Here is a 14,430-nt window from a genome sequence, read left to right on the forward strand (position 1 = left end):
GGTATTATAATGATTATGCTAAAATCCATGTTAATATGATGGGGAAATGCAATTTTTCTTCGTATGAATTTTTAAAAAATCTTATTTCAATATATATTATTTTATTTGCAGTTCTTATGATGTGGTTAATATAAATTCTACAAAATTTGGATGAGTTTTAACAAGAATGTACTTTCAAAATCATTCTTAAATGAGGCCATTACCATATTGAGTACATAGCTGCACATGACTACGTCTTTGAAGCATTGTTCTAAACAATAAATGGAGAAAATCACTTTCATTCATGAAGGCCAATATAAATTTAACGGTGTGAACATCCCATTTAATTTAAAGAAAAGCACTACTTACTAACAACATTTTAACACAAAACTACTTCACACAAAGAAAATGAAATACCACTGTTTAAGGTTTTATTACAGTGCTGGGAACATTAAAAAAATAACAATGGAAATAAAACAGGACAGAAAGGCTGTAAAGCAGCCTGGACTTTAGTCACATGAGAGACTGTTGAAATTTATGCTCAAGTTACTGAATACCAATGTATATAACATCTGAACATGTGGGTACCACATTTAATTCTTTAAAAAATCTGCTTTAAAAAACCATTAATTGGACAAATACTTGATAAATTCCTTCTGAGACACGGCACTTTTGTTGGAGACAGTATCTCGCCCCCACTTTGTTGTCCTATAGATGCTATTTAGTACACACCAGTTGATTGATTTCCAACTGGAAGATTTATGACATTGCATTCCCATGACCTCTGGTTGGTCTAGTTATGGGTACATGGTTAGAGTTGGCCAATGCATTCCTTCTGTAGTATTTTATTGTTACCATGTGCATTTATAATAGCTATAGTTTTAATATATAAAGAGATCAACAGTTGTAAATAGAGATTTTCTATGCTTCGTCAGGTAGAAGAGCGAGGTGAGTCGTCTGGGGAGAAGGCAGGAGAAGGCAAGAGAAGGACAGTAGAAAAAATGAGAAAGAGGAAGAAAATGAGAAAAGAAGAATGAAATGTGGGGAAGGAGGTGGGGAGAGAAGGAGAGAAAGAGCTATTAAGTTGACCCACAGGGTCAAGTGAGAAATCAACAGTCCTGCCAGCATTCAAATGATTTGGATTCTTGGGCCTCTACTTTACGTGTTGCTTGTTTGTTCTGCAAGATATTCCTTCCAATAAAAATCCTTTAAAATGTGTTCTTACTGAGTATCCTTCACTGCCACACACATATTTCCTATAAATGCAAATTTTAACGTATTTCACAGGTCTCAGTCAGAGAGATATCTGTGTCAATAAAGGCAAGCTTGCATATATGGTCCAAATCCAGAGATCTTTATGCAACTATTTAATATCAATTATGGTTAACTTTTCTTTATTTATTTTTACACATATGTACATACACACAATTCCACACGTGTGTGTATCTCTAAACATCTCTTGCCTCCTCTTCTTCTTTGTTAAAATTTACTTTTTATTGTTCTTCAAGTACAGTTGTCTTCATTCCCCCTCACTTCCCCCCACACCAGCCATCCCCACCTCCCGCCCCTGAGCCCACCTTGCCCTTCGTCTTTATCCACGTGTCCTTTATAATCATTTTGGAAACCCTTCCTCCTTTTCTCTGCATTACCCTCTCCCACCTCCCCTCTGGTCAGTGTCAGTTTGTTCTTAATTTCAATGTCTCTGGTTCTATTTTACTTGCTTGTTTGTTTTGTTGACTAGATTCCACTTATAGGTGAGATCATATGGTATTTGTCTTTCCCTGCCTGGCTTATTTCACTTAGCATAATACTCTCCAGTTCCATCCATGCTGTTGCAGAGTCTAGGAGCTCCTTCCTTTTTTCTGCTGTGTGGTATCCCATCCCATAAATGTACCAATTATGGTTTACTTTTAAAGAAAGCAAATAGCCAAAGTAAAACTGTTGAATTTATTGAGATACTTAGAAGTCTTTTAGATTTTGAAACTTAGGCTTTCTTTGATGAGTCAGAATGGTGGTGGATGAAACAAGTTTACTTATAGGGCTTGATTACTCAGTTTATCTCATGTAGACCTAAATGATCCCAGTGATTTCGAATGTCTTCATAGAATTACCAAGCTGTGAAATGAATTTTGCCTGTTTTCCTACATAAATCCAGTTGACTATTATCTGTAAAATAAGCTCTTATAATCCAATTTCAAACATACTCTCATTTTATCACCTTTTCAAAGCCCTTTGGTGTAGGTGTAAGATCTTTGATATAGTATAACCTATATTTAATGGAGGAGGTAAATAAAATATGTCAATATGGTACTGAATGACCTATAGAAGGTACAGATTCTTACTGTAAGGGTTTAAGAATACTTAGAGTTCTGAGGACCTGTGTTACCTTCTTGAAGTTCCTCACTAACTCCTTGGCTTTTGTCACTACCTAGAAAATGAGAAATACAATCTCTTGGGTAGCAACCCCTATCTGTAATTCTACAGTCAGGATTTTTTTTTTAAATATTTTATTTATTTATTTTTTAGAGGGGAAGGGAAGGAGAGAGAGAGAGAAATATCAATGTATGGTTGCTTCTCATGGGTCCCCTGCTGGGAACTGGCCTGCAACCTAGGAATGTGCCCTGACTGGGAATCGAACCATGGTTATTTGGTCCGCAGGCCCGCGCTCAATCCACTGAGCTAAACCAGCCAGGGCTCAGTCAAGATTTCTTTTAATATAATGGCAGAGCAGAATGTTTTGTGAGGTGTGTGGCTCCGGACAAGCTCTGTCTCTTTAGATTAGGCTGAGGAACATGCATGCTGGACCGATTGCCATTCTTCTAAAGAGAGACTTGAGCAGCTGCTGAACACTGATGCTGTCACTCTAGCCCCTCATAATCATTGCCCCGCTTTCTGGACTTATTACTTCATCAAGCGCGCAACCATTCTCAGTCTCTGATTGCCCCCAGAATGTGGCTTTGCTTGCTTACTTTTACTCTTACTCAGCGTTCCTTCTCTGATGCATTCCATTCTCTCTATTTTCTGATATTAGTTCCCACCCAGCTTTGCCATCCCTGCTATTCTAGTTTTAAAGCTTAAAGTCTCAAAGGAACTTCAATTCTCCTGTGCCTTAGTTTTCTTAGAAAAAAAACTTAAATTCATTTAAATTCTTTTCTGAACTCTATTGCCAATTTATAGGTTGTAAGGGATGAATGGAGGTTTTCGCTGGGTTGGAGAAAGTCATGGTGAGAAAACAGTGACAATGTCAAGGAAAGAATAGAAAGCTAGGGAGAATTAAGAAAGAAATATTACTTAAAGTAGGGTTATTATATGATTTCACATTGCTTGTCTGTTTCTCCCAGTATAAACTCTTTCGAAAAACTGTTCAGTTGGCACAATGTCTGACAAGTAATTGATGGCAAACTAATAATGTTTCAAAAGTAGATAAAAATAATTGTGAGAGTTTAAACCAAGGCCTCTGGGAGATAAAAGAGAAGTTATAATCAATAGTACCTGACGTCTGTTTGGGAAATGAAGGGAAGGAAAAAGTCCAGGCTCTCCCAGAGGTCAGGTTAAAGTGTTCTGAGTGGTTGAAGCTGCGACTGACAGAGCAGCCCAAATAGAGCAGTTAGCGTGTGCTGAAGGCACAGACTGTGACTTCGGAGCACGCCAAAGTACCTGTCCAGTGAGAAGTTAGATATTTGGATCTGGAACCCAGAGGAGATGTAGAGGCTGGAGATCTGGGCATCACTGTGGGATTCTTTGGTTTGCAGGCTGGCACTCAACCCACAGAGCCACGCCAGCCAGAGACAGGATAGGATTCTTAGAGTAGGGAGCCTTGGCATTTCTAAACTGAACTGCAAGCATATGCTATGGCGGAAGTCAAATAAACTGGCCTAAAAACTAGAAAGGTAAACAAAAGAATGTTAATTTGAAAATTTAGAGGAGAGGAAATATTGGATGTTATGATAGGGCATAAGTATGTTTCCCGTGTCAGTCCTATGATTTGACCCAGCCAGATGGGAGCTGTAGAACAAGATGCCCTATGCAGTCATCGGTGAGAACCTTACCACCATGGCAGGGACCCTCACTCCAAACCTGCCTCTACAGAGTGGGCTGCAGAGCCTCCTGAAGACTGGGTATTTCTCTTTCTCTAACTGGAAAACGTTTGCTTGCACACTTGAGAAGACTGTCTTTTATTTTAAGGCAAAGAACTTAACTTCTGAGTCCTCAAAATAATCACACTTTAACCTGTAGTTGTTTCCTAAGTAGTATTTGAATGTGGTTGGTGGGATAGTGCTTTGTGCACAGCTCATGTCCTTCCAGAAAATATCAAGTGACTCAATGATGTCTCTGTTCAGGCCTGTATTTACTAACGTGTTCATGAGGCACGCACGACGCTGATTTACAATATGTGTATGGGCACAATCGAACACATTGAAAAAATCTGTTTTGGTCGTTTTAAAAGTGGATTCAATATGTGAGATAAGACCGGGAATTCAAGGAAGTGAAAAGTGATGAGTTAGGTGAATAACATTCAAATCATATATTCCTTACTCTTGGTAACTTTTGAGAGAGTTTTCTTGCCATTTTTATGCTTTAGTTTTTGATTTCTGGAAAATTGAGTCTACTTGGACTTGGTCCATTGGTCTATTTTGTGTTTCCAGTGCTTGCAAATTGGAACAAATCTGAAATTGAATAATTTCAGAGTACCTAAGCCAAAGTGTACTAAAATCTCGATTTGCTCTTTCCTAATGGAAAAGTGTAGTGATCTCCAATAGCGAGGGACTCCCTCTTCAGTAGGCTTGCCTGAAGAATAAGTAGGGCACTATTTATACATGAGCTCGGAATCATTGTGCCAAGAAGGTGGTGTGTTGTGATGTACCCTATCAATCATTCTGTTCTTTTGTTAAGAACTTTATTTTGTGTTTCACAGAATATAAATCTGGCTTATTGCCTTTAAATATTTATACAAAGTCATACATTATCTTTAAAATTTTATGTTTTTCTTGGCATAATTCTTAGAGTAGAATTAAGAGTTTCTGTAATTTATGAGCCAATCAATTGAGTTTGTGAATATAAAATGTAACCAATCACGCCACCAGAATGAAGATGCATGAGTCAAGTTCCATGAAAACTATTATTAATTACTATTATCTGAGAACTACATTTTGTTGCTACAACAAAATGAATTACCTCTATGAGAGCTGTAGGGTACTTGAATCAAACAATCAAGTGGTTTCTTCTTGTTGTTATTTCTACTCTGTTGAGGGGACGCAAATGTGGAATACTGTAACTCTGTACTGACTGTTTTTGTGGCACTAAAACTCATGTGTTGAAAACTCAAAACCCACAATGGGATGGTATTTGGAGATGGCAACTTTGGAAGATAATTAAAGTTAGACTAAGTCATGAGGGTGAGAGTCTTAGAATTAGCAGTCTTACAGAGAAGAGGAAGTGAAAATACAGCCAGGAAACAGCGAATCAGGTAGAGCATTCTCACAAAAAAGAAAAAAAAAGAATGAAAGAAGGAAAAGAAAAAACCAAAAATCAAAATTTACTTGCCTCTTGATATTGCCCTTCCCAGCCTCGAGAACTGTGAGGACACAAATCCCTACCATTTAGGTCACCCAGATCATGGCATTGTGTGATAGAAGCCCAGACGAATCAACAACAAAAAGTTCAGAGACTGCAAAGAACTTATTGTATAGAATATAAACAGGGCGATGTGACAGAGAAAGAATGGTGACCAGGGAAGACCTCTTAGTGGAGATGTTTTGTTGTCAAGAACAAGATTGTTTGGGGCTGTGAAGAGGAAGGGGAGAGAACGTTTCAGAAAGAGGGAACAGCCTCTCACTGGTTCTCAGTGTACCCCGGCACCATTCTTTATGTCGCCTAAACCTTAAAGAGAAACCATTGACGAGAAGTAGACAAAGATGAAATTCGTTCCGGATTTGGACGGGGATGGCGAGAGACTTTGAAAATAATAGAAGACTTTCTTTCTGGGCGTGTATGCAAATTATTTAAAGGGAAATAACAAAAAGTATTTAAAATACTAACAATTGTTGAAAAGGAGGCTTGTGGGTAAAACCTATATTGTTAGTTTACATCCTCTTACTCTTCCTTTCACTTTGGTGTTGCAGAACAAGTTTATGCGTCTCTGATTTTTGTAGGATTTCACATTCACGGTTGTGAAAGGCTCTCTCCAAGTGGACACCAGAAACTGTGAACGGATTGGGAAGTCGGTATGGATTTGCTGGAGGGCAGCGTTTCATTTCCGCAGTGTAAGTTAAGGTCTAACCTCTGGGGCCAGATCTCTGCACCCGTTTCCTGGCTGCGGCCCTGCAAATGCAGTTGGCACCATCCTAGGGTGGCTCAGGTAACCAGGGCTGAGACTATGTTTACCATTTTCATAAACCCTCATGGAATAAATGTAGGCTTCAGTCACTCTCCATTCGACCCCCCACTATAGCTGTGAGCAGGAAGGAAGTATCGTTTTCATCTCTTGGTACAATGAAAGCTCTGAGAATCTAGTTACAATTTCTCGAAGCAAATGGAATCCCAGAAGTGTTTGCACATAGCTAAAATGCACATGTATTCTCCTCTTAGAGGATTTTTTTTCAGACCCTGGTTGAAAAATATCTGCTCTTTAAATTATTCCACTGCTTTACAGAGGAAGTATTAATTACATGACTGCAAGCATAGATCAGGCTGGGATGTAATTACAGGGCTTGCTTTGTCTCTGTTGTCCGACAGAATTAGGCAGGAAGCGTTCGCAATGCCAGCAGTTCAAGGTGTGCTGGAGCCCATTATGTTTCTGGTTCTCTCAAGAACCTAAGTGTGGATCAAATGACATTTCTGTTGCCCGATTGTCTGGAAAAATGACAAAGCGTGTACTAACCGAGATACAGTTTTACGAACTTTATGTTTGTACATTAATAGAGAATGTTGTAGGAAAGCCTTGGAAAGGTAGTCTTCTGCAGCACTACTCTTGTCATCTGGGTGTGAACATATCCCTCATGTCACAGTGTGAGTGCATGGGCCCCACATGGGCTTCCGCATCACACAGTGATGTAGCTGAGAAGATAAAAATGCATTTGTCTTATGCAGTTTAATTTTTCCTGGCAGTACTTCTCTATACATTTGATTTTCTTACATGTCTCATTTCAAATTAGAATGGCAGAAGAGAAATAAAATTTCTAAAACGACCTTTCTTTTTCACTCACTTCTTGAGTTATTTTTCTTATATTCTGATTTTTTTATCATTCTCATAGAAAATTCAGGCTAAATTTTATTTGTTGGAGTAGGCAGACAGGATAGAGGCGGACTCAAAGATGCAGAAAATGGACACGGTTGCTGGAGGAGAGAGGGTTGGGGAATTGGGTAAAAAAATACAGGGATGGAGAAGTACAAATTGGTAGTTGCAGAATAGTCACAGGAATGTAAAGTAGGGCATAGGGAGTGTAGTCAGTTACACTGTAATAACTATATATGGGGCCGCGGAAGGGGGGGCGGTCCTCGATTTACCAGGGGATCACTTTGTAAAGTATCTGATTATCTAACCATTCTGCTGTATACCTGAAACTGTTACAGAAGAATACGGAATAGAAACTGCAATTGGAAAATCGAGCACATTTTTATGTTAGTTCTGTCACGAGTCTCCTTGCAATGATGAGCTCTACGCTCAGCTTTTAAGCTCTCCCCTCAAACAGTTAAAGAAGCTTTATTTTGCCAGCGTTTTCTCTTATGTGGGATTCCACATCTTTTGAAAATTCTTCACATAGTTCCAGATTCTTCTCCATCATCAAATATAATTTTTCTTGATATTTTTTGTCACTGTTGGGCAATCCGTACTACACCCTTAGTGTTTCCTCAAGGCTTTCACACTATAATAACATTGGGGGTCTTCAAAATCCACCCCAAATTACACTTGGATTGCACCCTTTTGCACCCTTTTTCTTTAAATACATGCACATATAGTTACTTTTAGCCCCAGTTATAAAACCTGACATTGCTACTGTTTTTTGCAATTGTTGCATGTATTTCCCATTTGTAGGTTCATTTTTCATGTTTGTGTTCTCTTCCTTGTACAATAGGATGACAATTTCTATAATTCAGCAGAGTGGGGGAAATGAACCTATAATTCAGCAGAGTGGGAGAAATGAATCTATCATTCAGCAGAGTGGGGGAGATGAACCTCCAGTGTTCTGCAGGCCTTCTTTCCCCTCTCCCTTTGTTTTGGATTATATTAATAAAGGCCATTGCTCAATAGACAAAGACTTGGATTTTGACTAGTACCTTCATCCTTTGCTAAGAAAGTTGCACTAAATTGTATCACTTGCTTGTTTCAGAGGGGAATATAAAGTAATACTTAATGCATGGCAAGAGTGGAAATCTTGGTAAACTTAGGTACTATGAAACAAGACGAAAACACTCAGTGTGAAGCCTGTGTCCTAAAACTCCCCCCTAGTGGAGCAAGGAGCATACAGTCAGAAGCACTGGGTCCATCTTAGCCCTGCCTCCTGCTTGCTGCTGGACACATCTCCCAAGTTCTTTTTTAAAAATATTTTATTTATTTATCTTTAGAGGGGAAGGGAAGGAGAGAGGAAGAGAAACATCAATGTATGGTTGCTTCTCGTGCATCCCCTGCCGGGAACTGGCCTGCAACCCAGGCATGTGCCCTGACTGGTTCATAGTCTCCCAACTTCTTTAAGTCTCAATTGTCTCGTGCAAAAGGGAAAATGTTTATTCAGCTCCATGAGTTTTTTGTGTTGACATTCAAATAGGGTTATAAAAGGAAAGTGCCTAATAACCATTATTATGTTCTGTCCTATACCTGTACGCTAGTCTGTGTTCAGTTTCATTAAATTAGAGCTTTGTGTTTACACCTGGGCTTGTCTCGGAGCAGGGAGAATGATGTACCCTTGGGGACAATCACAAAGCATCATGGCTGAGAGCACAGCATCTAGTCAAGCTGATTGGGGCTTATATCTGAGCTCTCCTGCTTCCCATCGGCATGCTCTGAGGCAAGGTGGCCTGACTTGGCGTATTGAAGTTCCTTCTGTAAATTAGCAATGATGATAACGTGAGACAGCATTGAAAGCGTGGACCTGGCACATGGTCATAAGTATTCGATCCACCCTGACTGCTGCAAGTCAACAGTTCTGCTAATAAGCACCCTAATCTCAGTCGGGAATGTAGCTGTTTTCTCTCCTTAAAATTTTTACAAATAGTATCCTTCCATCACTTACGTATGCAGCGTAACTCTGCTTTATAGAATAAAGTTAGTACATTTTCTGAATTACTTCAAAGCACAAATGTAGAGTTTCATTTAAAGAAAGGAATGAAAACATTCATGTATGTTGCATTTAGTTTTCTCTTTTCTACATGTGGATATTTGTAATGAAGTTTTCATGTTAATACAGATGATTGCTGCTAAATCAATAAATCAAAATGAATAATTCAGTTCACTGGAAAAAGCAGTGAACTTTATAAGAGGTTACCTGGTTTTGTAAACCATTTATTCTAGCTCCTGGCAGTGTGATGTGACAATATGCTTCTGTCTTCTGTACCCTAATGCTGATCTTTAAATTTGCTAGAATTTCATCCTTCCTGCATTTATCTCTTTGGGCCAGAGAAAATAAATAGTTTTTTTGCAGAAAAAAATGGCAGTAATGAAAATTCTATTACACACATGTGGCAAAGATGAGGTAAGAATTCCTCAGACTTCATTGTGTGTAAAGTATGTAAATTTAATTAAGTGGCATAGGAGAAGACTAATATGAGTAAATGTTTCAATTATGGGTTATTTGAAGTATAATTGACATGTATTCTGATAGTTTCAGGTGCAAAGCATAATGATGTGATATTTGCATATATTGGGAAATGGTCACACCAATAAAACTCGTTCCCATCCACCACCGTACCTAATTATTGATTTTTTTCTTGTGCTGAAGACTTTTAAGATTTGTAATCTTCTCAGCTTTCAAGTATGCCGTACAGCACTCCTAACTATAGTAGTGATACTGTGTGGCATGGATTTGTAAGAAGTGATTGAAATAGTGCCTTCCACTTCAGAAAACTGAGCACTTACATGCTTTTGGCAGAAGTTTTAGGGAGACGAAATTTAATAATGATTATTTTAACACACAGGTATACATATATGCATTTCTGTTGTATTCAAACATCTTTCCCAGTTCTTAAAAATGGTTTGATTTGGCTAACACTCAATATAACACAAGAGTTGAACAGCAAGGGAGTTTCATGCCAGTAATCAGGAACCTGCATTCATAGATTTGATTTTTTGTTGTTTAGAAATTCTTTTTAAAGTTTTTTTATCTATTATCATTATTAACTAAATCTACTGGGTGATATTGCTTACTAATTACACTATGTAACTTCCAGGTGTACATCTTTATAACACGACATCTGTGTGCTCCATTGTGCGCCCATTGTGACAAAGTCTGGTCTCCTTCTATCTCCATGTATTTGACCTACTTCACCCATTTTGTCTGCCCCATACCCTGTTTCTTAATAAAATATTAATTTTTAGTTTCTCTTCTCAAATCCTGTTCATGAGTAATTGCATGTTAAGTTTAATATCTCAAACATCTTACTTACCTCTGTGCTACTTAAAATTAAAGAAGTGACACATTTGTTAGTTCAGGGAGTAACATAAAACTCTCCAAATCTTGACTCTTAGAAAAAAGATCCTAGAATGCTGATTCAACACCATTCTCCTGATTCTATCCCAATCTTTTTGCTGTTTGTATTTCCCCAGAAACAAACTCTAAAACAAGTATTCAAGTTCAAGTTACTTATTTGAAAGATAATTTTAGAAAATGCCAGTAAGGAATAGGAAACTCAAATGGGGAGAGAAGGCAGCCGATACCAAATGCATTAGGAAGCGGATTGTTACTGAGCAACAAACACCACATTTCCCTCCCACTGAGAAAGTCTGGGTGCATTTCAGCATTACACCAAGCTGGGGAAAACAGGCAGGCTTTTTATACACCAAACTTCCTTCCGTCCTTATTGGCTGTGGGGTGCTCCCACGGGATGTTAATTCTTAGGCATTTCTAGGACACAGTGGCTTTGGTAGCCAGGTAAAATTCACAGGCACTCAAATGCAGGTGTAGGCAGCCGAAGATACGGAAAGCAGGTATCAGAATGGTTTGATGGGATTTGAGTGGGCGCAAACAGTGATAGTGTCCCGCTTCAAAATCTTACAGAATAATAGGAAGCAGAGAAATGGAAAGGCATAAAATGTTGGCATGTCCAATTATTTATTTTATAATCATACGTACCCATGCTCCTTTGAGCTTAATTTTTATTCCTATCACACCACAACTAAAATGTTTATTTTTTTTCATTTGACCGTTTCTTCTAGTATCCCATCCTTAAGATATAGCACACGGTTTTATGTTTTTTATTTTAAAGCCTCTTTAGGTTTGTTTTAATGATCTTCTATCCGTTCCTTTACCACCGATCTTATTCAGACAATTCCATTAATTTGGGTCTGCTAAAAGAATCGCAGAGTCTAAATCTAGATCCTGAAGAGGAAAAAAGGGAGTGTATTACAAGTCATCCTGGTGCCTGCTGTCCCTTACTTAGGTCAGGGCAGAGATCACTAATGGATTACATCACTCCCTTTGAGAGATGCTTGGCCCTGATCCTCAAGCCTGTTTGTCAGTATCACTAACTCTCACATCCTATTGCGCTGCCACCGAGTTTCTTTATCATTCAAACCACAGCTCAGTTTCTGATCGGCCCAATAGCCCCCTTTGCTTCATCTTTCCCTGGGCTATACAACGCTTCTGCAGAAACGGACACGCTAAATGGGTGAAGTCTACTGCCACATATTGTCTCAAACTTTATCTGGACTCCCAAACAGTGTCTGGTAATGGTTAGATGTCGCCGTAGTAAGCTCTATTGCTAATTTTCCAAGACAGTTTTTATGAATTACAACCTTTCGTTGCAAGTCTCAGATAACCAACTCGAACTACTTTAAACAATGGGGAGAAGTCAGCCACATCTTTCTGGGATGTCTCTCCAAGTCACAGAAATGGGAATGAGACTGGTCCTCTGTTACAGCTGGGACAAGGAGATTCAATTTTATCTCTCTCCAACTTATGTTCATTCTTAGTATTTTTTGGTGAATCAACTTTATGTTATCCTGTGCAGGTCACATCTGCTCTACCTTTCATATGGTGGTAAACATGTGGGAAACTCAATAAAAAGACGATAGGATATGGCATTCAGGTTTCTGTCTTAAAACCCAGATTACTGGGAAGACTGTGATTTTTACAGCTTGGCTCCTGAAATCCTAGGTGAACACTCTGGTTGGCTGCTCTTCAGCCTGGGCTCACCAACTCTGGCCCAAGAGTCACGTTTGTGATAAAATAGTTGGGCAGTCCCAGTGGGAATGATAATGGATGGAGCAGAGTAGACAGGACAGTTACTGTCCTGTGAGGGTGACAAATACTACCCTAAATATTAATTAACGAACCATTCTACTTTTGTTGAATTATCACCTCACCATCTCATTCCTCTCCAAAAATGACCTTACTTTTTATTTCATGAAAATGATGTGGACATATATGGAAAACTTCATTTGTTCTCTCTTCTGCTACCTCTTTTTAGAATAAAATAGGTGCACCCCACGCTTATGGCGAAGTTCTAGGTCCTTATTATTTACGGTCTGCCACGTCCCCGACTTGGTTCCTACAACTCTTGCCTTTACACTGTCTCCTTCAAACCTCGTAACTTCCAGATAAACTTCCTGCATCAACAGTTCTCTTTATAATTGTTCTCTTAAGAAGGTACCTTTTTGGGATCTTTATTCCAATAAAAGTAGAAAAAAACTATTTGGTTTGGCATTCAGAATTCTCTAGTCTGCAATAAGTTATAACCTACTTCCTCGGTTTTATCTCTTATTACTCTCTTACATGTGTGTATTATACCTTAGGTGCTGCCTTAACAGAATATGCATTTTCTCATTCAGTGGCTTTCTTCTTTCATTGCCCAAATCTGTAATTTTCATTATACATTTTGAAACTTCATTCACGTTTTAAGATTCATATGATTAACCAAATCTTCCAAAATGCTTTTCTTCATCTCTCCACCAAAATAATTTCATCTTTTTACAAAGCCCACTGTATTTTGTACTCTGTTTCATGTTGTGGTAGCTGACATATTTGTGCTAGTCCACCCATTAATTTAAACTTCTGATCAATACATTACCCAGAATCCTCTTTGCCTTCAGAAAGTTAGGTTTATGTACAATCGACATCCATAGACTCTATGTGATCCAAAAGGAAATAAATGCCTTTTCAAATTTTCCCTGGTAAAACCCATTTATACAGTATATTTGCCACAAATGTAGAATTCACTGAAGTTTGCTTATGGGCTTTAGTTGAGCGGCTTACGTTGAAATGTTCACATAGGTAGTATGTTTTTACCATAGCATCCTTTCTCCATCTTGTGGACTCTGCTTTTTAACATCCATTTCTCTTCTGCTCTGTTAGTCTTTAACAAGAGCAAAATAGTAACACCCCCACCTTTCTTTCTTTCTTTCTTTTCTTTCTTTCTTTTCTTTCTTTCTTTCTTTCTTTCTTTCTTTCTTTCTTTCTTTCTTTCTTTCTTCCTTCCTTCCTTCCTTCCTTCCTTCCTTCCTTCCTTCCTTCCTTCCTTCCTTCCTTTCTTTCTTTCTTTCTTTCTTTCTTTCTTTCTTTCTTTCTTTCTCCTTCCTTCCTTCCTTCCTTCCTTCCTTCCTTCCTTCCTTCCTTCCTTCCTTCCTTCCTTCTTTCCTTCCTTCCTTCCTTCCTTCCTTTCTTCCTTTCTTTCTTTCTTTCTTTCTTCTCTAGAGTAAGTTCTCTCTCTGAAGCCTTGGCACAGGCCACATTCTTCTTGTGTACTTCACTGAATTGCAGGCAAAGGCTGGCTTTTATCATCTTTGTATCTTCTGCAGAGTCAGCAGCCATGCCTTATGCATATACTTGAATTGCTAAGTGGCACTCAGTGACTCAGATGTTAAGAGTCCCGTTGCTTCAGCACATACAAGTAATACAGGGACAGAAACAGAACCAGAGAATTGTGGAACACATATTAGTTTCAGCTCTGCCTTTTAAACCACAGGGTTCTAGCTGTTATGGACATGCCCCTCTGTGAATTTATACCAGTGCATTCCCTTCTCTGNTCCATCTTGTGGACTCTGCTTTTTAACATCCATTTCTCTTCTGCTCTGTTAGTCTTTAACAAGAGCAAAATAGTAACACCCCCCACCTTTCTTTCTTTCTTTCTTTCTTTCTTTCTTTCTTTCTTTCTTTCTTTCTTTCTTTCTTTCTTTCTTTCTTTCTTTCTTTCTTCTCTAGAGTAAGTTCTCTCTCTGAAGCCTTGGCACAGGCCACATTCTTCTTGTGTACTTCACTGAATTGCAGGCAAAGGCTGGCTTTTATCATCTTTGTATCTTCT

The sequence above is a fragment of the Sturnira hondurensis genome, unplaced genomic scaffold (genome assembly GCF_014824575.4).
Source record: "Sturnira hondurensis isolate 20B ecotype Veracruz unplaced genomic scaffold, ASM1482457v3 Scaffold0010812, whole genome shotgun sequence".
Classification (NCBI taxonomy): domain Eukaryota; kingdom Metazoa; phylum Chordata; class Mammalia; order Chiroptera; family Phyllostomidae; genus Sturnira; species Sturnira hondurensis.